The sequence below is a fragment of the Heloderma suspectum genome, chromosome 5 (assembly GCF_057233095.1).
Source record: "Heloderma suspectum isolate Gila_16-S chromosome 5, 16-S_ref, whole genome shotgun sequence".
NCBI classification, from domain to species: Eukaryota; Metazoa; Chordata; class Lepidosauria; order Squamata; family Helodermatidae; genus Heloderma; species Heloderma suspectum.
This window is the reverse complement of record NC_139462.1, coordinates 23506941-23531070: the sequence shown is the minus strand read 5'-3', so window position 1 is coordinate 23531070 and position 24130 is coordinate 23506941. Positions and strand designations below refer to the sequence as shown.

At 44.0% G+C, this 24130-nt stretch overlaps 1 protein-coding gene across 3 annotated transcripts in view; it reads left to right on the top strand.

The window, feature by feature from the left end:
- KLHL8 (kelch like family member 8) overlaps window positions 1–24130 on the top strand; it is an 80707-nt gene that overhangs the window by 10125 nt on the left and 46452 nt on the right. The window contains exons 2-3 of one of the 3 annotated variants that reach the window (XM_084855571.1): window positions 21711–21878; window positions 22932–24126. The gene's annotated coding sequence lies outside the window, so the exon portion shown is untranslated. Of the gene's footprint in view, window positions 1–21209; window positions 21285–21710; window positions 24127–24130 lie in introns of those variants that run through there. The other 2 variants (XM_084855567.1, XM_084855568.1) reach the window with 2 other exon arrangements.

Sequence of the window (24130 nt, the reverse complement as noted above, 5' to 3'; positions counted from 1 at the left end):
AATCCCGTTCCCCTTCCCAATAAATCCAGCCCAATGCCTTCCACGCCTATGAAGTTGTGACAAGGATCTCAGAATTGTTGTAGATCACAAGCTGAATATGAGCCAACAATGTGATGTGGGTGTGGCTGCAAAAAAGGCAAATGCTATTTTGGGCTGCATTAATAGAACTGTAGCTTCAAAATCCCAAGAAGTACTAGTTCCCCTCTACTCAGCACTGGTTAGGCCTCATCTTGAGTACTGTGACCAGTTCTGGGCACCACACTTTAAGAAGGAAGCAGACAAACTGGAGAGGGTTCAGAGGAGGGCAACGAAGATGATCAGGGGACTGGAAACAAAGCCCTATGAGGAGAGACTGAAAGAACTGGGCATGTTTAGCCTTGAGAAAGAGAAGACTGAGGGGAGATATGATAGCACTCTTCAAGTACTTGAAAGGCTGTCACAGAGAGGAAGGCCAGGATCTCTTCTCGATCATCCCAGAGTGCAGGACACGGAGTAATGGGCTCAAGTTACAGGAAGCCAGATTCTGGCTGAACATCAGGAAAAGCGTCCTGACCGTTAGAGCACTACGACAATGGAACCAATTCCCTAGGGAGGTGGTGGGCTCTCCCACACTGGAGGCATTCAAGATGAAGCTGGACAGCCATCCATCAGGGATGCTTTGAGTTAGATTCCTGCATTGAGCAGGGGGTTGGGCTTATAGGCCCCTTCCAACCCTACTATTCTATGATTCTAGAACTGAAAGTTTTATAACCACCCTTACAGTTATATTTGTCGGCCAAACAAAACCAAGTATCACCGAGTCAATATTCTTGCAACGAGGAAGGTGAAAACCCTGCATACTGGTGTTAACTGGATTCCTGGGTACCTAACCCAGACAATCCTTTCATGGGGCTCCAACCCCAGACATGAAAAGGGAATGATTCCTGGAATGAACCCACCAGGCAATCAGAGGATAACTTCTTGAAAGGCCTACCAACCCACACCCATAGAGAGTCCAGCTTTGAATCTTTTGTTGATAACTCTAGGCTACATGGTCAAGGCCCATCGAGATCAACGGAAGGGCATACCCACACATGCAAGGAGTTCCAGGCCAATGCTTTCGCACTGGCAACTCCACGCTGCATGAGTTCTGGCAGAGGGAAGCCCAAAAGTCATAGATCAAACCCAGCCTGCCGTACACTGAGCTGACTACAAACACAGACACGCAATCCACAGCAACGAGAGTTCAAGTCCATGAAAAGCCTCACAGTACTTTTCATGAAAAGTCCTTAACAATCTAAAGTTCCAGTCCATGTGCAGAGTGCCTCCAAAAGTCCAGGCAATGATGGATCCAAGCAGAGAAGACTTCGAGCAATGAAGACGAGATGTTCCTAGCAAAGGCTCTTCGCCTCTGCATCAGCTTAAAAGGGAAGGTGTGACTGTAGGACACCCCCCCCCCCCAGATCCCTTGACAGACAAGGGCCTTTAGCCTTTCATTAAGGCCCCTGTCTGAACAGGGCAGCACTGCTCAGCCCTCTAGCAGTGACGCTTCAACCTGGGCAACCCTTCTGCAAACCCCACTCCACCCCTGTCAGGTTCTCACAGGCAGCTTCCAGCCTCCCTGCCTGCCAAGGCCAGACCAGAAGGCGGACAGGGAGTTGGGTGACTCCCCCTGGTTCTGCTCTGAGAACAATGACAGAGAGAAGCGCACACAGACTCTGACATTCCGGAAACTGAACAGGCCCAAGCCCGTCCAGGCGACTTCTAATCAAATCCTGGCTATAACCTACAAGGCCCACTGCAGTACTGAAGCTGGGCCCAGACAGCTGCCCTCTCCCTGCCGCCCCATTGGGACTGCACACCACCGCAACATTGCTCCCCAGGTAAGCCGGGAGCTGCATTTTCCAGGATACTATAGGTACTGGGAACCGTTTAACATAAAGAAGGGCTGTTTCAAATAACAGTCAAACTGCTTCTGTAGTTATGAAATCAGATTAATATGCAAAAATCCTTTTGCCTTACCCTTATGTCTTCAGACCTGTTTATTGTCGTCGTCCCCTTAACTCAATATATTAGCTCATTAAAGAACAGGCGTATTAGAAAACCCTTGCATTCATTATCATAAATAATGACAATTTTCTGAACAAAAGAAGACCATCCAGAGATTGAAATTACAGTTACAGCAGCAATATATTGCAGAAGGTTGTGAGTATTTCCTACAAACATAAAGAATAGCTCAAATAAAACAAGCTACCAGAAGCTGTAAAAAGCATCTGGGAAAACAAACAGGAAAAAATGAAAGGCTGAAAAAGCGTTATTATTCTCCAAAGTGACTTTTGATGCTCACCCTGGTTATGTCCATGTCATCTGTGGGGATCAACCTTCTTCTTAAGTTAGAATTAAGTTAGAATCACAGCGGGGTGATGACCTCTTGTCACATATACAGTTCTGCCTTGAAAGCCAGACCTGGTTTCTAAGATTTATGTTTGTATGTATGTATGTGTTTTTGTTTTGTTTCTTAGGAGATTTCAGATACATGGATGACAAAAGGAAGCCAAGTAGTATCATATGCCTCAGAATTAGTATGCCCCTTTGCCATACATAAGTTAAGTTTTCCATCGGGGCAAGCTTCCATACATGACTATACCAAATCTCTCAAGTAAAATCTGAAGATTTCTACTCCACTGCTATTGTAAGTCAAGCTGCTGTTAAAAGAAAAAATTGTAAGAAAAAAGAAAAATTGTAAGTTCCTTATATAATAATTTTGTATCTATAAATTGGGAAAGGAGTGTGAGCGCTGGGGTTTGGGAACGAATTGTTTGGGAACGAATTGTTAACCAAATAAAAATCTGGTTTTTAAAGTATTTCTTGCGATAAGAAAAAAAAAAGATGGAAGAAGTGGGAACACATGGTAGGGTTCTAAAAGGAAATCGACATCGTTTGGAAACACACACACACACTCTCTAAAATTCTGTGAATGAGGCAGGACAATTGCACAATAAAACCATCTTCAGGAAGCACCTCGAGTTTGTATGAGAAATGGTAGGAAGAGCTCAATAGATGGCACTCTTTTCTAGCAAACCATGTTGGCTGGGGAAAATCCCCAGTTGCCTTCCCTATAATGATGACAATGAAGTCTTGAGGTTTATCTGCAGTAGCAGGCTACCTCGTGCCAATGTCAATTTGAAGCACTTGTAATGGTTATCTGACCTGCTGTATCTTCATTGACATCAGCAGGCAGCAGCAGTAACGGTGTTACTCCTGGAGGGACCAATGCAGATATAACATCAGGGCTCTCTTATCATAGTTATCAGAGCAGGAGATCACACTCCCTCCCTGGAGTGACTACCCCATGCTTGCCTCATTCATGGTTAAGCTTTATCTGTGATTAAGGCAAACAAGATTCCCCACTTGACTAGAAGTACTAAGCTATTTCAAACCCTATCTGCTCCTTTGTATGTATCCATACCAGCATGACAATTGCTTTCCCATAGAACAGGGGTGAGCAGAGTCTATGTGCAGCATGCACCACCTGCCACTCCCCCTGCCCCCGGCCCATTTTTTTTCTTTTGACCTGGAAAAAAAAAAGAGAAAAAGTTGTGGATTGTCACCCAAATGGTGGCAAATAGCTACGGAAGCTTAGAACGGACAAATCTAGCTTGTTTTCAAGCTACGTTTGTCCAATCCAATCCAAACCACGTCTTCCCCCATTTTTTGCAGCGCAGTGGCGGGAGGAGTGCAGTCCACAGCAGGTCTGGGGGGTGGGATTGGCCCCTGGGCTGCCCAAAATTGCCCACCACTGCCATAGTGTGATCCCATGCGACTGCATATGAATGCTGCAATCACAAAGTCAGGCCTGTTTGTGTGAGTATATCCTATCCAATTGGCATCCAGCCCATAGGGAAGATTCCCAAACTCCTGTACCTCAGTGGATACATTCACACATAATGATATACCAGGGTTCCTGGCTTCTTGTTTACAACTGTTTACATTGCTGTCATTGCGACAAAGCAGCAAAAATCCATGGGACAGGATTCTGGGGAGAGACAAGCCAGAGTTCCAGTTTCGCTTGTCACAGTAAGCAAACCGCAGACAGAAGTTCCATGGTTTGTATAGCTGCTCCCATCTGCAGTGGGAGTGATCCGGCAACATGCACCAGCAGCACACGCTTCATTTATGATCAGCAGGGGGGTGTCTCCATGAGCAATTTACTCCAAGCTGGCTGCGTTTGGAGGTTGTTAAGGATACACGACATTGTGGCCATCCAGCAGCCACCCAGAGCTTATCACAGAAAAACCGGATTTCCCAGGACTGCTTAAAGTCTGATTCTTTTCCTTAAGTCAGGTTCTCCGCGGGGCATTTGCTGTGTGTCCCAACCCCTGTATTTACCTTGGGTATGCTGGCCCTGCCCAGGCGTGTGCTTTTCACCGTGGGGTGTTTCCTGTCCCTGTGTTTCCCAGCACAAACCAATTAGTGTCTACTCAGAAGTAACTCCCATTGTGGTCAGTGAGGCTTGTCCCCTGAATGCGCATATCACAATTTACAGAGATCTCCCCCCACAATTTAAATAGCACATTTTAAAGCACGAATTCCCTAAAGGCTGTAAAGCGCTTTCTTGAAGCTGCGATTCTCCATTGTTTGGTTTATTGCCATTCGGAAGTAACTACCTCCACCTTCAATCATCTGATCCTGCACAGCATTGGGTTAGAAAGGGGGCTGGTTTCCCATTCCTTTGTTTCTCGTCCCTGCCTTTCCCAGCATAAATATAAGTGTGTCTACTCAAAAGTAACCCCCGTTGTGGTCAATGAGGCTTGTTTCCAAAATACACACTCCAGAAGTTGCTGAGGTTCCATGAATCGAAGTAACGTATGTAGGAGCCTTAATGTCAAAGCTTTGAAGCTTCGATTGATCCCAACATGGCAGGGAGAACACTGTGTTCTTTGTTATTTTAAGCAAGGAAGTAATGGGGGAGGGGAGAGAGCGAAGGAGATTGTTAGAGCTTTGACAGGTTCAAGGCAGAAAGAACACTCTGTTCTTGTAATGACTGTTGCTTTAGGGGAGTAAGTAATGCGGGGCCGAGGGTAGAAGGAGAGAAGGAGAGTGATTTTACCAAAGAAGAAAGGGGGCAGCCTGGATGGGGGTGGGGAAGCCTCTCTTATTGCTTGAGCAGTCCCTGCCAGTCAGATGACGTTCACTCCAACCCCTCCACCCCACCTGGAAGTATGTTCTGTGAAGTGACTTATACTGGTACAGCGCACTCACTCATGGAGCCCTGCACGGACCAAAGTGCACCAAAGCCAATCCCTTGAAAAAATCCGAGTAATCCTCCATTCTCTTCTCCTTCTGTTGTCATGGAGAAACCCCCCAGGAATTCTTTAGAATTCTTGCTTATCGTTCCATGTGAACCAGGCCACATATAACGGCCTGGGAATCCTGGTTAAGAAGGAAACCTAGTATCTTTAATAATGGTTAATTTTGATGCCAATTGCTTTAAGGCAGTAGGAAAAGAAAGTATATGATCCCACAGCCTGCCATTGATCTCTTAACCACGGTGTTATATCTGCATCAGTAATAAAACCTGTATTGCTTTGACAAGATGCAAAATCCTGTGCATAATCTTATGAAGATGGGGTTCCTGAACACGTTGCATTGTAATGCCGGTACTGTCCAAGAGAAGCAGTCCTCATATTTCTTGCTCCTGGCTGTTCCTTGTTTGGTCCAGTGAGCTGAAAATAGAACTAGAGGGGGTGGTATCTTGTGACTCATATTTTGTGGTAGTGGCTCATCTTCTCTGTGAAGACAACTTAATCAACTTCTGCACAGCCGCACAAATTCGCCACATCTTCACTGAAAGCAATGGGATCCATATCTGTGGAAAAGGTTCAGAAAAATAGATTTAGCTTAAACATTAAGAAACGTTAGACTTCAGTCCTATATACACTTTTCAGTGAGTCTCATTGAGCTCAAGAAGAGTTCAAGAAGATACCTTGTCCCCATGCGCTGGCATAGAGTATGAAGACATGTACATCTGAACAGAAGGATGTGCAGATTGTCAGCAAAGTGATCTTTGCTCCTGACCCTGACTTTCCTCCTGTGAAGATGCGCACACAGCCTGTGGATAAATTCCTGATTGCTTCTTTCTGTCTATCCCTCTCTCCAGGCTTCTGGTGGGCCATCTACTTCTTTTCTTCTTCAGGTAGGCCACTCCCCCCTTTCTTTTTGGCACATTTAGTTCATCAAACATTTGTTTGGCACATTTCAATTAAACAAAAGAAATATTTTAACACTATCTTAAAACACTTCAGAGACTGGCTTTGTGATTGACACAAGTCCAACCAACCAGTAGCGTGCACAGCTCTGCTCTAAAAAGGAAAGAGGTAGCTTCATGATTGACACAAGGGGCATCTCTACACCAGCCTAAAATCCTGCATTTAAAATGGAGCTTTCTGCTTCCATTTTAAATGCAGGATCACAATGACTCCCTTTTTTACCTGCTTCTTTCTCCTCCTCCCCTTTCCCCCTCCTTCTCCCCATATCTGAGTCTTCCATTATCTTTCATTGATCTCTCTCCTCTTCTTGCCACTTTTCCTCTTTTCACAAAGCAAACTCAAGCGGAACACAATGGCGTAGTTTGATAGCTCATTATCTGCAATCTATTTAAAAATGGAACACAGGGCATTTACTGCAGGACGCGCCCTGGAGGGACATGGCATCATGTAAAGAGGCCACAAACTTCCGTGAAGCAGCAATCTCAATCGCAGGATAAAAGCTCTGTGTGAAGAAAGCCAAGGGCCGGCCAATTCATGCTATGCACAGCTCTACTTTGAAAAGGAAAGAGGTAGCTTCATGACTGATACAAGAGCTGGCCAATCCGTGCTGTGCGCAGCTCTGCCCTGGAAAGGAAAGAGGTAGCTTTGTGATTGACACAAGAGCTGAGTAATCAATGCAGTGCAAAGTCCTGTTCTGATTGGGGTTGTGAGGGTTTTTTTGCACCAGGATGCTATTAAAGTCTCAGGAGCAGGGGCAATAGAAAGGTGGTAATGCTAGTGTGAACAGACAAGGGAGCTGTAGTGGTTGTAGGCCAGAGTCTGTGAGCTCAAAGAAGTGGGTCCATGGGTTTGATTTTCACATGTTGATTGGAACCCGACAGACAGGTCTTAGGCTGAAGTTTTCTAGCTGTCAGTGGATTTTCTTTTAGACTTGTATAACATTTTATGTAACAAAACACCGAACAAGTGGTGAAGTCTGAGGCCAAAACACTCCCAGCTTGTTAACGTTTTGCTGTGCTGGCAGAATCACAGTCCATAATAGGCAAATGGAGAGCCTGGGAAAGAGGGGATGAGAACAAAAAGTTTAAGAGGTCGTTTGTTTTTAGCATCAGCTGAGCATTCATCAGAAGGAAGGACTGCAAGAGCATAGCAGGTGGGTAAAGAAAGGCAGGGTTTGTTGTCCTGATGCATCCCAATATTCTGCCAAACATCTCTCTCCTGTCAGTGGGCTAAAATCCATTTTAATACAAGGCCAGAAGCAGCTCCCACTCCATTTGCACCATTGTCACTCACCAAGGCTACAATTTGATGCACATTTACCTGGAAGTAAGCACCACTGAACTTAGTGGGACTTGCTTCTGAGTTAACTCTCATTGGATCAGAGTGTCAGTGAAGCTATAGTAGGTTTTTGACAGTATAGTACAGTGGTAGCTTCCTGTTTTTCTCTGGGTCCAAGGGGTGCAACTGTTTCCACAGATTTTCCATGGCAACTAGCAAGCACGTTGAACAAGTATGCATTTATTTGTTTGGTTTAAAGGCTGAGTTACAGGGAAGGGAGAAATAATGCTTCCTCATTCTGTCCCTAAGCATTTTCACAGCGGTGCTATGTAGACCAAATATGATTCCAAGTGTTCATAGGCCGGGGGTGGGTGGGCTAAAAGGTAATTAAGGATGCAATCTATGCTTGTTTAAACAGAAAAAAAGTCCTACAAGCGGGGGTTATCAGGCGAGCCCAGAAGGGCCAGTTGGCCCAGGCCTCACATTCATGGAGGGCCTCAAATTTAGACTTGACAGTATCTCTAAATGAGGTTATACATTCAGACACAGAGATAAACTGACAGGATTGAAAGAAGAAGACCATCATACAACTTTAAACTTGTGTCTCATTACCAGGCCACGTCACCTGTAGTGTACTATGATTTTTATTTTTATTTTTTAATAAAGCCTGTAATTATCTTGTGAATAGCACAATTATATTGTAGGCCATTGTCATCTGTGGTGGAACACTTAAAACAGAATTAAGTCTATACATTACAAGTGACACATAGCTATCATTAAAACCATAATTGGTATAATTCTCTCTGTTTTATTGAAAATTCTAAAGTGACATTATTTTGCTGCAAAAATTGTGATGTTTCGTATCTGTCAAAAATATCTAAATTCTTATACTTTTTGTGTGCAGAGAAATAAAATATTGTCAAAATCTAACTTACGTTAAATAATATTTTCTTGTTTGTCAATTCCAGTAGTTGTATCTGTCGCAGTGATTTGGTTTTATGATGCTTTTGAATTTATTTTTCATTCCATATTTTAATTTTTCAATGTCTTCTTCGTTAACATTGCCTCCATTATATCGGGTCTTAGAAGGCAGGTTGAATCGCTTAACATAGCAATCCTATGTCCCCTAGATAGCATCTAGAGGGGGGACATAGGGTTGTTTGGTTTCCTGGCTCCAAGCTCCCTTCCCCCTTGTAGCTGGTGTGGAGACAACTGCACCGGCTATTTCTCTGCTCACGCAAAACAGAGTGTGGAGACAGGGAAAAGGGGGTGTTTCTGGGGGCAGGGAGGGGAGGAGACTGGGGCTGCAGACATATGACAAATCCTATTGCCGCCCCAGCCTCTGTCCCTCCCCCTCCCTGAAGCCTCCACTAGATAGGCGAAATCACCTGTCTAGCTTAAATGGAGAGCGGGAGGCACAAATTCGGAGGCTTGTAGCCAGGGCGCATCCCAGAGGGTTGCACCCTTCATGTAATTTGTAACCTGTTTGGGTTTCTCCGGCAATTTAATAGCCTGAGCAGTGAACATCTACATACATCATCAAAACAATTCCAAAGAAAGTACACAAAAAGAAATATCAACAGATCTGTGTGATGAGGTCATTTTCCTCAACGTGTAAACTTTAAACTGGTTTGTAAGCCAAAGGAATTGCTTCAAGAAATACACCAGCTTGGACTTGCCGGTGTGTTTCCTAATGCCACTGTTGCATTGAGGATTTTTCTCAGTCTACTTGCGTCAGTAGCTTCAGGTGAACATCCTTTCAACGTGCTGAAGGAAGCAGGTCAAGAATCACTACCGTTCAGCTATGGGACAAGATAGTTTGAATGGCCTTGCTGCGTTTGACATAAGCTGTAACATTGCAAAACTTTTTTCCAGAATAATTGGTGAATTTGCACAGAAAAAAAGCTAGAAAAGCATTTGTTAAATAAAAAAGGAACATTTGTTACAAATTATTGCACTGTATTTCTGTGTGTGTGAAAAGCGTAAATGTGTTAAATGGAACATTTAAAATATACCACAGTTTTTGTAACTCTGTTTTGTCATTTCTTAATTCTTTAATATACCGGGAATATGAAAAAATGGAAATGGCCTGGGCTTCTCTTAACCTCTGAGAAGGCCTGCCTGCAAGTCCCAGCATTGCCCAGCCAGCATGGCTGGCTGGGGGAATGCTGGGAGTTGTAGGACTTTTTTCTGTCTAAATGTGCATAGGATCGCGCCCTAAATGATTAATAGTTTAGCCACCACTGGTGGTTAAACTATGAATCATATCCCCCTGCTATTTCAACTGGGGTTTTAAAATGTCACTAAAACTGTTATTGGTATCAGATGTTGGAGTTCATTTTAGTGCATATAGGTTTGTTATTCATTCTTGGTGATTAGCCCCTGCCATACACGCACCCAGGCCCAAGCATGGGAGGTGGTCTGTGCCCAGGTACACTTTACCAGGGCCCGGGGGTTATAAGTCCAGTACCATGAGGAGAAAAATCCCCAAACTGGGGATGCTTGGAGTTGTAGTCCAACACATCTGGAGAGCACCAGGTTGGGAAGGGCTGTTGCAGATCATGCTTAAGGGTGTTTATTCAACTTGTTTCTTGGCATCTATGTGGGTTGGCCAGACCCTGTAAGTTTTGCTGGAATCTATTAGAAGCAGCATTGGAATAGAGCAAGCAACTTGCAAAAAACTGTGAGCCCTTCGCCCAGACTCTTCTCTAAAACATAGACAGACCAACACATAGACAGTGAGCATCTCTACATCTGCCTAAAATCCTGCATTTAAAATGGGGCTTTGTGCTTTCGTTTTAAATGCAGGATCACAACGGACTCCCTTTACACGTGCTTCCTTCCCTCCCTTTCCTCCTCCTTTTCCCTGAGTCTTCCATATGTTTCATTATACAGCTCCTAGATGGCGCTGTGGTCTAGCTCCTCTTATTGCAACTTTTCCTCTTTTCATGAGGGAACTCAAGCAGAACTTAAACACTGTAATTTGATAGCTCATTATCTCTGATCTTTTAAAAAATGGAATAAAGTTCATTTTGTGCAGGAGACGCCCAGGAGGTGATGATGTCATTTAAAGGACCCACAAACTTTCGTGAGTAACCAATCTCAATAGCAGGGTAAAAGCTCCGTGTAAAGAACCCCAGTGAGAGTATGTTATGTAGAGAAACCTGAGGCCTGACATTTTAGAAACAGAGCTATGTGCCTATCCAGAAGCAGGAGGTGCCAACAAGGCTGCTGACAAGCACCAAATAGTTAGGGACATTTAGCTGCCAGGGACCTTGGGAGCAAATGCTACTGACAGGATTTACAGGCCCTAGTCCATATATGACCATAGAAGAACGGACGCTAGTTCCCAAGGACATGGAACAGTGTCTAAGGGCACAATCCTATGCATGTTTAGACAGCAAAAAGTCCTACAGCTCCAAACACTCCCCAGGCATGCTGGCTGCAGAATGCCAGGAGCTGTAGGACTTTTCTCTGTCTAAACATGCATAGGATCTTGCCCTAAAGAGCATTCATCAATGCACTTGTGTATAATTAATATAAATAATGTTACACTGCCTATCAGTACAAATAGGCAGCCAGAAATGTCAGGAACTTAAACAAAGGGAACTAAAAGGAGGACACTAATCCTCTATTTTTTCTAAACAGATGAGAGATTGAGGAGACGGTATTACCAGTTGTACCAGGCTCAGACAAGGATACCTGGGCAGTATGTGTGTGTGTGTGTGTGTGTATTTATAGATATGAATATCTGAGGACAAGGGATTGGGATCCTCTGAAGATGAGTGTTTATGGTCCATGTCAGTGTTGCTGTTGACTTTTATTTTCCTGGCCAGTAGTCAAGATTACCTCAGGCCTGAGCCAGGCAGGCTTGTTCTCCCCAGATTCAATTCTTGCTTTGAAAGAGAGAGAGAGAGAGTTGTTTTTGTTTGGCTTAAAGTTCAAATCAGGAGCAATAAAATGGAATCAGGACATCTGCTGACTCCATTTCTGAGAGATCAGTTCCCTCAGGGTGTTTCAAAAAGATGGACCTGATTTGAAATCGCTATATCTCTGCAACCACGAACCACCCATGAATGAAACTCTTACCACATGAAAGGGTGGGGCATAGAGTTTCAAATAATTACCGCTAGATGCCTCTCTCAGCGCACAAACAGCCCCTAGCCTCAGTCATTTGCAAGATGGCGACCCTGCAACACAAAGCATTTTGCGTTCTGCAGTTCAGCAAGCCTGAATCCGTAACTGCAGTGCAGTGTGTGTTTCAACGGCATTTTGGCATAGATCCGCCAGTGCCAAAGAGCATTCGTCTTTGGTACCGACAATTTGAGGAAACGGGCTGTTTATGTAAGGGGAAGAGCACAGGGTGACTACGCACTCCGGAGGAAAACATGAGAAGAATTCAAGAGCGTTTTCAGCGTAGCCCGCTAATTCAACTATTGTCTCGATATTGTCCATACAGCAGGTGGAGGGCACATAGAGCATTTATAAAATGGTTAGTAAAACCTGATAACTCATTAAACCGTTTGTAAAATGTTGCCATCGTGAAATATACTGCTTTGAAATTGGGTCCATCATTTTGAAATACCCACGGCCCCTGTTCAAAATGTTATCAAGTTGCCTATTAAGTGCCAAAATCTAAAGGTAATGATTGAGAAATCCTGTTGTAAACTTGTCAAGGTAGCATCACTGAAGGGTGAAGGCTGTTGCCTTCTACGCCAAGAATTTCCCCCCCACAGGGCAGGTTGGGAATGTGGCCCAGAGCGACAAACTTGGACAGGAATGGGAGGAGATGGGGGTGGGATATGCTGAGCTTTTGGATATTCACAACATATCCAAAAGGTAGCTCACTAAGGGAGATGGGGCAGACGTGAGAGGAGAGGACTACAGAAGGAAGAGGGAAAGGCTGGGCTAAAAGATAGCCAAGAAGATAAGCCTTTTGCACAACCCCATGATATCTGTATAATTGCCAATTAACAGATGGGAAACTGAGGCTTGGAGAAAGATCACAGACACCACGTTGCTGTGTAGGGGCTAGAGTGTTGAACTTGGATTAGGGGAATTTGGATTCAGCTTCCTTCCTGCCATGAAACTCACTGAGTGACTTGGACAATCGCACTTTCTCAGCCTAATTTACCTCACAGATTGGTTGTGAAGATACAAAGGAGTAACCCTTACTCCTATTCCAGTCCTTATGTATGCCTTCTGTCCTGCAGTTCTTGGAGGAAGAGTGCCATAGCTCTGTGGCAGAGCCCCTGCTTTGCATGCAGGAAGTTCCAGGTTCAATCTCCAGCATCTCCAGATAGGGCTGGAAAAACTCCTATCGGAAACCTTGGAGAGCTACTGCCAGTCAGTGTTGACAATACTGGGCTAGATGATGGACCAACGGTCTGAGTCAGTATAAGGCGGCTTCCTGTGTTCCTATGAGAAATACATGTGATAAACAACTTAATGGCTAAGAGAGGACTTGATTTGTATCTCTATATTCTCACTGTATTCATTCTGTAGGCAGCAGTGAAAAAGCTAGACTCTAGCTGCTAAAGGAAGAAAGTATAGGGGGGCATGGAAGAGAGAGAGATGAAGATCATGATATTGTTCAATGTGTTCAGGTGGTGGAAACAAACATCTTTTCAGCAGAACAGCTGTCAGAACATTTCCTGGGAAAAGATGTCAATCCTGAGAAGTACTACTTCCCCTCTACTCAGCACTGGTTAGGCCTCATCTTGAGTACTGTCACCAGTTCTGGGCACCACACTTTTAAGAAGGATGCAGACAAACTGGAGGGGGTACAGAGGAGGGCAACGAAGATGATCAGGGGACTGGAAACAAAGCCCTATGAGGAGAGACTGAAAGAACTGGGCATGTTTAGCCTTGAGAAAGAGAAGACTGAGGGGAGATATCTTCGTATTGCTCTAAGAGTCAGGAAGTTTTTCCTGATGTTCAGCCGGAATCTGGCTTCCTGTAACTTGAGCCCTTTATTCCATGTCCTGCACTCTGGGATGATCAAGAAGAGATCCTGGCCTTCTTCTCTGTGACAACCTTTCAAGTACTTGAAGAGTGCTATCATATCTCCCTCAGTCTTCTCTTCTCAAGGCTAAACATGCCCAGTTCTTTCAGTCTCTCTTCTTGGGGCTTTGTTTCCAGTCCTCTGATCATCTTTGTTGCCCTCCTCTGAACCCTCTCCAGTTTGTCTGCATCCTTCTTAAAGTGTGGTGCCCAGAACTGGACACCAGATGAGGCCTAACCAGTGCTGAGTAGAGGGGAACTAGTACTTCCCGGGATTTGGAAGCTATGCTTCTATTAATGCAGCCCAAAATAGCATTTGCCTTTTTTGCAGCCACATCACGTTGTTGGCTCATATTTAGCTTGTGATCGACAACAATTCCAAGATCTTTTTCGCTTGTAGTGTTGTTGAGCCACGTATCCCCCATCTTGTAACTGTGCATTTAGTTTCTTTTTCCTAGGTGCAGAACTTGGCATTTATCCCTATTGAATGTCATTCTGTTGTTTTCTGCCCAGCGCTCCAGTCTATCCAGATCACTTTGAATTTTGTTTCTGTCTTCCAAAGTATTACCTATCCCGCCCAGTGTTGTGTCATCTGCAAATTTGATCAGCATTCCCTGCACCTCCTCCTCCAAGTCATTAATAAAAATGTTGAAGAGCACTGGGTATAAGACTCAGTATAAGGTGGCTTCCTGTGTTCCTATGAGAAATACATGCGATAAACAACTTAATGGCTAAGATAGGACTTGATCCATATCTCTATATTCTCATTGTATTGTTTCTGTAGGCAGCAGTATGGAAAGTATAGGGGGGCATGGAAGAGAGAGAGATGAAGATCATGGTATTGTTCAATGTGTTCAGGTGGTGGAAGCAAACATCTTTTCAGCAGAACAGCTGTCAGAACTTTTCCTGGGAAAAGATGTCAAGTACTAGTTCCCCTCTACTCAGGACTGGTTAGGCCTCATCTTGAGTACTGTGACCAGTTCTGGGCACCACACTTTAAGAAGGATGCAGACAAGCTGGTGGGGGTACAGAGGAGGGCAACGAAGATGATCAGGGGACTGGAAACAAAGCCCTATGAAGAGACACTGAAGGAACTGGGCGTGTTTAGCCTTGGGAAGAGAAGACTGAGGGGAGATATGATAGCGCTTTTCAAGTACTTGAAAGGCTGTCACAGAGAGGAAGGCCAGGATCTCTTCTCGATCATCCCAGAGTTCAGGACACAGAGTAATGGGCTCAAGTTACAGGAAGCCAGATTCTGGCTGAACATCAGGAAAAGCATCCTGACCGTTAGAGCACTACGACAATGGAACCAATTCCCTAGGGAGGTGGTGGGCTCTCCCACACTGGAGGCATTCAAGATGAAGCTGGACAGCCATCCATCAGGGATGCTTTGAGTTAGATTCCTGCATTGAGCAGGGGGTTGGGCTTATAGGCCCCTTCCAACCCTACTATTCTATGATTTTAGAACTGAAAGTTTTATAACCACCCTTACAGTTATATTTGTCGGCCAAACAAAACCAAGTATCACCGAGTCAATACGAGGAAGGTGAAAACCCTCCATACTGGTGTTAACCTGTGTGCAGGTAAAATTCCTTCCCGGCCCTGTTGACCAGTGATTAACTGTAATCCATGGCAAGAAATGAGTTACTGTGGAGTGGGTGGGTGGGGAAGTCGGCGATGGCAGTGCTAAAGCCGCGTGAGAGGCCCTGCTCTTAACAGCCTCTGGCAGACTAGAGGGAGGGAAGTTTTCCCTCCAGTCCACCCACAAAACCTTCTCACCGAGCCAGCTGAACTCCTGAATGGCGCCCTGCCTCCCACATGGGTGCACGCTTGGTGCCGCTGTTGTGCTCAGCTGCCGTCAGGTTTCCCGATCCCCCCAGCGCACACGCTCAGGCAGTCTGACACTGGACACCCAAATCAGTGAGACTGCTTTGTTGCAGGGAATCCCACAGCAGAAGCTTAATGGTTACACTCTTCAGAAATCATATAGCTGATGGTCAGTAGCTATAGGCTGTATGCAATTCCAGAACAGTCCAAAGCTAAACACTATTACAGTGACTGAGACCCTCAGCGTGGTTTCTCCGTTGCCATCTCCACGGTTCTGAACACAAGGGAAGGGAAATCACGATTTCAGGATACACAGATTCAGTGAAAGTGATCATTGCTGGAGCACACCAATCCAAAGTGAAACGTTATCATAACCATGACATCGTGGTATACTGCTCGTGAGTAAATTTATTTTTCTAAGTGCACAATAGGAAAAAAGAAGAAAGGCTTAATAATAGGATTCCATAGGATTTTGTGTGGAAAGTTCAAGCTAGGTACTTAAGAAATAATAATATAATAATGAGGTATATTAAATACTACAGCTCTGATGTTTGGCTTGTTCTGACCATGACTTCTGCTCGTGCTGTTTGGGTGTTTGTCATGGAGATCCTGATTCAACCAGTGGAGGTTGGTGGCTCCAGTTTCGATGGGGCTATGCATCCATTCTGGGTTTTAGTCAGAACTAGCCAGAACTCTAAAGGAGCTATCCAAGGGCTGAACCTATTTTGGGGATAGGGTGAAACCCATAATGGATTCTTAGCCCCACTAAAACTGAAGCCACCAGCCTCCAATGGATTCAACCTAGGCTTTCATTCTCCTAGCGGCCTGATCCTGCCATTAAGCACTGAACTCAGACCAGTAGTTGGGGACCTAAGATATTTTAGTGCTCCTTTGATTCAGAATCAAACATCATCAACTATACTGCCTGCATTTATGTTATCCAGGTTAAACTGAAGAGGCTGACAAGTGTCTTTTTTTAATTTGGAAAGGTTTAGAACCAGTTGAGATGTTACTACTCAGATGTGTAGACCGGCCAAACCCCATACCCATGGCAGTACTGCAGGTGGAATCAGTGTTGTTGAAATGCTCCTTCCTGCATGCCCAATCATGAACAGAGCATGCGTACTTGGCCCACATGCATAAGGACCCGGGGATTGTTGGGACTGATTCTAAGCGTATGGAGGTAGTTAGCAGTTCATATTCAGAAGGGGAACAGCAAGAACTGGGGGAGGCATCTTCCCCAGCGAGTTCAGATATGGATAGGCGTGCTTCTCAGGATGCTAGCATCCAGATGGCTGGGCCTGAAGCCCCCCCCCCCCATGAGAATCCAGGAGGAGGAGGAGGAGAGTGTGGGGCGAGACCTGAGGGATGCTAGACTGTGGTGCAGAGTGAAGTGGGAAAAGTTAGAAGTGGAGCTCAGATGGTCAACCCAGTTGATGATGTGTGAGGGTTGACATAGGGGAGCATCACTGGATAGGAGGGGTTTCCCTCCCTAAGTTATTCTAGCCAGCAAGTCCCTGTTCAAACTGCTAGCAATATCGTAGCTCCCATTTAGATTCCCTGCTGTTATTCCTTTGTAGCCTGAGAGTGTTCAGGGATTTGCATCTGTAATTAACCTGTTGATAGTGAATTAAAGATTTAATTTAATTTAATTGATTTAATCTTTAATTAAATTAAAGATTTAATTAAATTAAATCTTCTTGTGTGTGTGCATGAGGAAGATGGGGGCCAAGGGAACGTGACACCCAGTGCTACTCTGGCCATACACATAGTGTGGAACTCCCTTCTCTATGTGTTCCCTTCTGGGAATCCACAGAGCAGTAGGCTATTCCTACCATTTTTCATATCCCAGTGGATGTCAGTTTGGATAGTCACATGTGTGTATTCTCTGACAACAGGACTGAGGGAAACAACAGCTGCCAAGTTGCTGAAATGCAGTTCCCATTCATCTCCTTCACCCTCAGTCTTTTCCCTTGTACAAGCATTTCTGCAACAGGATGAGGCTTGGTCAATACTGATTCTCACTTATTGATTGGGAAGCAGTGGATTAGTATGATCATCCCTGCCTATTCAGATCTTGTAGGGCAGGGATGGGGAACCATTGGTCCGTGGGCCAGCAGGGGCCCCGGGCGCCCAGGAGCTTCTTCTGCTGATATTTCCAGTCAGTGATTGGAGATAAGAGGGTATTTAAAAGCAATTCAACTTTAAAGGCCCTGCATAGAATTGAGCTGTTGGTTTTTGCAGGCATGATAGCTGTTTCACTGGGGCCTGCACCTGATTTGCTCAGAATTGAGCTGTGTTTTGTATGCTTGGCTGGGGAATGTCAAAACTGGTAAGAATTACATGTTTCTTTGGCCCCACCCCTAGCCCTTAACTGCTAGAATGTGGCCCCCAAGACACTTATCAAATTGGAGTCCAGCCCCTGAGCTAAAAAAAGGTTCCCCAACCCTGTTCTAGGGCCCTTTTCAGAATTCCTTCTTGCCAGACAGCATCAAGCTGTACGTTAATCATGCTTTTTAAAAGGCCATCCACTTCCGTATTTCACAGATAGCCATGTAGGGCCCCAATTGGCACCATGATGTGCAGGAAGGAGGGGTTAATCCTTTCCTCCCTGTGCTATTTTCCCACTAGAAATTCCTCCCCACACACACAACCTGCTATTTGCCCTCAAACGGGCTATTTTCAGTAAACAGCACCTTTGGGGCAAATAGCTGTGGGGGACATTTCCAGTGGGAAAACAGTTCAGGGAGGAAAGGGTTAACCTCCTTCTCCCCTAGGTTCAACATTTTTTAGTGCCGTTGGGCAAGGCACCCCCCATGGGCCCCCTCCCTCAGTAACTCTGCCTTCTCACTTCCATCATCACCAGCTGTTCTTGCTGCTCATCCTCTTTCTCATTATTGCTACCCCTGCTTGCTTGACAGGCAGAGAGCCAGTGAGTAAGTCGGCAGTGGCATCTACTCCTCCTCCTTCTCACCACCACATTGTCTGGGCCAGAGCAAGAGGCAGGTGAAACTAGCAGGTTGCCATAGTGAAGAGGAGGAGAAACTCCAGGGGGCTCTTGTCACCAGACCCCTGCTGGGGTGTGAGCCCTTGGCAACTGTCCAACCATGGCTACCCTTGACACCCTGGTTATGTCCATGTCATCTCCCTGAATTAGAATTCCACTTCATCACATTGCGTTAGCAGGTTTATATACTTTTTCCTGGTGCTGCCATTCAAAAGATTGTGCTACTGCTCTGCTTTTCGCTCCTGAGTATTTTTGTGATAAGATGAAGAGATGGAAGAAACTGTGGAAAAACATGGTAGCGTTATAAAAGAAAGTTGACATCATTTGGAAACACACACCCTCCAAAATTCTGTGAATGAGGCAGGGCAATTGCACAATAAAACGTCATCAGGAAGCACCTCAGCTGATGGGAAATGGTAGGAAATTCAGGGGACTCTTGTCGGTGGGCCCCTGCTGGGGTGTGGGCTCTTGGCAGATGTCCTTGCTCTGTCCCTGACCAAGGTCCTGCTCCAGTTTAGGGCCCCTTGAAGCTACTTACTAAAGAAAAAAGAACAGAAAAGTCCAGTGTTGAACACACTTCTTAAAAAGTGTACTTTTATGTGCACCCCAATTCTCCAAGCAGTGAGAATTTCCAGGGGTTCCAGCATGTACCTGTGTTCAATTTCCTTTGGAAGGGGGTCACAGTAGGCTTATGGCCTTTTATATTATGGAATTTTATTTACAAATTTACTGGTTGATCTTAGGTTGGGGTTCACAGTTTTAACCCTCTTCAACAGATGTTGCTTCCCCACTGTGCAGGAGGGTAGAGGCCTTCCATTCAGATATTTGGTGGCCACTGAGGCCCATCAGCCTACTAATCTAGTATCCATGGAGGTGCCTAGGTAAGATGATGTGCCAGGATGAAACCTGCTTGGCAGGTACTGCAGAGGTATTTCACCTCTGCTGAGTGTCACCAAGCTATATTTCTGTATTTAGGAAGCCTTGGCTGCCAGTTATCAATAATGGTTTAAACACTTCTGACAAAGAGTATACCACAAATTGCTGCAGGTTGGGTTCATGCTAACAAGAATTAGTAAGGGGGAAAGCTTCAGACCTTTTTTCATTTTTATTGAATAACATATTGTCATTTATTTATTTAAAACATTTCAATCCCACCCTATATCATTACAATCTCAGGGCAGCGTACAGATAAAATAAATGTAAACAATATAAAACAATAAATAATTTAAACACCCAAAAGCATATTAAACTATTAAACAAGCCAAAACCAGTTAAAATCTAAAACAATAAAACAGTTAAAACAATGTGCTAGGGAACGCATTTAGCCCTCAAAGGCTTTGGTAAAAAGCCATGTTTTTATTTGGTACCAAAATGAGACCAGTGTCTGCGCCAATCGGATACTACAATCCATGTAGGCTAAAACAATAGTTCCTTAGCAATAAATAAATTTCATTCTCAGCAATCTTTAAAAAAAATCTTAAAGGTTTTAGAAGGAGAAGTTTTCATTCAAGTCCCATGTTTCTTACCCAGCTTTGAATAGGCTGTCAGCTGATAAGTAAGTACACAGGCATTTGGTGAGCTTCTGGATGTTAAGAAGCTGATATGTTGCAAACATCAGAGCATATTTATACACTTCCTACAGCGTTAATTCATTGTTTACTATCCCATACATTTGAGCTCAACTCCTCAACAATTTGAATGAGATTAAAACACAAAAAGGCTTAAGGTTAACATGGATTGATTCTAAATCCTATCTTTAAGAAAGCAACTCCTATCTCAAAATTTTCTACTAAAACCTAACTGTATAAACTTTCCTAAACATCAGTAGTTGAGGTTTGATAGTGTATTCCTTATACAATATTTATTATCATCCATTAACTGATAAGCAAACTCTAAGCACACCTTTGACCTTGAGTAATAAAGTAATAATGTCTTCCCAGCACTCTTCATTCCGCAAATGACTCTTGACCTTGAGCGATGGGCATCCTTCCTTAGATATTATCCAGACTACTTTGCCTCTTAGTTCTTGTTAGAAACTCTTTTGTGCAAGCATGACCTGTAAAATAGCTTCGTGACACACGTTCAAGCAGCACTCTATGTTTATTAAGCACGTTTGCAAAGGTGGGTGTCCTAGTTAAGTAGGCACGCCTGACAATCAAAGCACACAGTTTTTATTCTCTTTCCCCAGTGGCTTAGTCCCTGCCTTGTTTCCCCATTGGCTAGGTACTCCAAGGTTCACAACTTTCCGATTCGCTTATTCATATTATCTCCTTTACATGTTCCCCCTCCCTTTACATACATTGCATGTACATTATAATGACCTTATTAGCTATGCAGGGTGTGTAACATAATATTCATGAGCTCTTTAAGCACACGCAGTTCTATAATAACCACATGTCCTAACTCTGTTTTTTTCTATCTAATTTTCTAATGTGGTTTCTACTTTGCTTAGCTAACCACATTTCTAACTTCATTTTAAGTTTCTTACCACAAAGTACCTTAGACACATTTCCACATCCTGTCTCAGCTCAGTCACTGCTCAAAAGCATTTGTGACCTATTTAATGCAAAAACAACATTTAACTCTTTCCTACAGTTCTTAACATCAGTTACCCAGAATACACTCTGGACCTGTTTATATCTTTGTGTGACTTCTCTTTAATACAATCCTATTCTTACTTGTCTGTATTTCCAAATTCTATTTAAGTATCATTACACATTTCCAGTTGTTCTTCTTTTGACATTTTATAAAACACAGGTTCCATTCATTAACCCTCTCAGAAGCAGGAACTATGGAGTTGGAAGAGACTCCAAGAGGTCATTCACACCAGCCCAAATCTTATAGCAGTATTTAACTGTGTAGTTTGAAGGTAGCTGGGAGGAGCAGGAAATTCTCCGTGGCCTTTGGAACCTCCCTGAAAGGTGTGTATCAGTCAGTATGCTACCTTACAGAGCTCTAATAAGAATTGTGAGGCTCACTTGTTTTTACAGACTTTTGAAAAATTAAACTATGGAGTTAATTTGCTGGTTTAGCTTGGTGGTGTTTTGGAATTAGTCTGTGATCTTATCATATGATTTTATATATATATATATATATATATAATATTTGATATGATAAAATAAATAAGTGTGTGTGTGTGTGTGTGTGTGAGAGAGAGAGAGAGACAGAGACAGAGAGGGAGACAGAGACCATTAGAATGTTACTGTTTGTTGCTTTTCTAAGCCATCCAAGCAACAGGAAATGTGGGAAGCAAATTTTCTACATAAAAGGCAATGGGAGACCAAATAGGCTCAGATAAGACACCAAGGTCCTGCCTTATTCTAACTCTCTGCCTTTTTTTTTTTTAGCGGAGTCTGGTCAAAATGCTTCCGCACTTTTGCACTTTCTCTTCTTACTGCTGATCAGGAGTCTGCTCACAAACATGCATGAGATGGAAAATTACCTAAAGGAGGAATGCAGTGACGTCAGCTGGATTGTTGTGTGGCCCCCAGGCCTTCAGAATGCTCCAGCCACAGGTAAAATTCCAAGGAACAAAAGAAACTGTCTTTATCCTGAGCCAGACTGTTGGTCCATCTAATCCAGTATTGTCCCCTTGCCACTGACTGGCACTGCCTCTCCACTGAGCTGCAGCTCTTAGGAAAAGTCACAGCAACAAAATGTAGACTAGAGGCATGATAAATTTGCTACTTATTATGAGCAGAGTTCCCAAAATATGGACAACCCATGCAAATTATGAATGAATGGCAATCTAGGCTGGTGGGGTGCATCTTTTAGATGCTCAGCTCCTTGCCCAGGCAACTTGTCTGGAGCACTGGCCTGTCTTGGGAGGAAGAGAACAGGGAACTTTTCTGTTGAACAGGCAATCTCCATCTGCACAGTAGTTCTGCTTGGAGACCAATCTGTATCTCTCCTATTATGCGATCAGGAGAACAACTGCTTGAATTGACACGGGAGGCTGTGTGGAGTTTGAAATGAAATCAGCTTTGGAACCAAAGAACTGTGCAACTAGCTTCATGCATCCAGGGGAACTTTGGACTTGTGCTTCGCCTCCCAACCCTTGCCATATCGAAGGCCTCACAGTAACTGAAACTCTCCTCACGACCTGAGTTCGATCCCAGCGGAAGCTGGGTCTCGGGTAGCTAGCTCAGGTCGACTCAGCCCTCCATCCTTCCGAGTTTGGTAAAATGAGTACCCAGCTTGCTGGGGGAAAGGTAGTCACGACTGGGGAAGGCAATGGCAAACCACCCTGCTATAGTCTGTCATGAAAACGCCAGCGCAAGCAGCGTCTTCTAGAGGTCAGTAATGACCTGGTGCTTGCACAGGAGGAACCTTTCCTTTCCTTCTGATGTGGCATGATGTGTGTGCATGTCTGCCATTCATAGTGCACTCTTTGGGTTCTCATCCTACCATTTTATATTCATTCACATATTCCAGCCAGAATAATCTGTGTTCCTATGAGCTGAAGATAAGCTGCAATGAATAGCCAAGTTTGCTTTTAAAAGCTGTTATATCACTTTTCTTCTCTTTCCAGTACTGTTCACATTTTGCTAATAACTTTCCTTCCACAGATAAAGAATTCTTGACTCATGAAGGTTATTTTGCTCTTGATCAAAGTGTTCCAGTTATAAACTTGGTGGCAAGAGGAGATGTAGCATGCTTCATGCTGTCTCTTCTCAACAGAGAGGAGTGGCTACAGCGAGGGGTAACGATGTGTACGGTGTAAAATCTTCTGTTTTTTGGTGGAACAATCTAACATGGGATTCCCAGGCTGGATTTAGGAGGATAGTAACCGGCATGCATCCATAAAAACGAAGAACAACAGTTATTTAGTGGTGTGTGTGTGTGTGTGTGGGGGGGGGTTAACACAGAAAAGCCATTCTTACATTCAGGATAGTAAATTAACGTGTTTTGCCCTACAGTGAAGTAAAGGACACAGACAGAGTTGAGTATACTCTATGGTCTGCACTTATTGATAAAATGAACGTTTTGGGCCCCAGAAAATTCTGTGGTAATGTATGCATTGTACAGATTATGCAGTTTAACAGTATCATCATATGCCTTCAGATCAAATGTTTTCTAAAAATAATTGTGATTAATCCATTTGCACGTACACTTGTATGAAGTGGTATGAAGTATCACACAGACAAAAAATAAATAACCCAAGACTGTGTGTGAGAGAGAGTGTGAAGCCACCCTGGCTAAAAATGGCATATTGCACACACAAATACTTCATTATTATTATTAGAAGTATTTATTTATATCCCGCCTTTTTCCTGATTCTTTCCCACAGTATTAGACAGCCCTTTCAAATATCTAACAAAAGCTTGTGTTTGGAACAGAAATCAGTCCAACTTGATATCAGCACAGTCAACCATAAACAAAACATCTCTACACCAGCCTGAAATCCCACATTTAAAACGGGGCTTTCTGCTTCCGTTTTAAATGCAGGATCACAACAGACTCCTTTTACACATGCTTCCTTCCCCCCATTTCCCCCCTTATCTGAGTCTTCCATATGTTTCATTGTACAGCGGCTAGATGGCGCTGTGGTCTAGCTGCTCTTATTGTGGCTTTTCTTTTTTCACAAGGGAACTCAAGTATGGTAATTTGATAGCTCATTATCTCCGATCTTGAAAAAAATGGAATGAAGGTCATTTAGTGTGGGAGACACCCTGGAGGTTTACAAAGTCATCTAAAGGGCCCGCAAAATTCCGTGAATAACTGTGAAGGATCCATCGGAACCAGCCCCAACCTTCCTGCAAGGTAG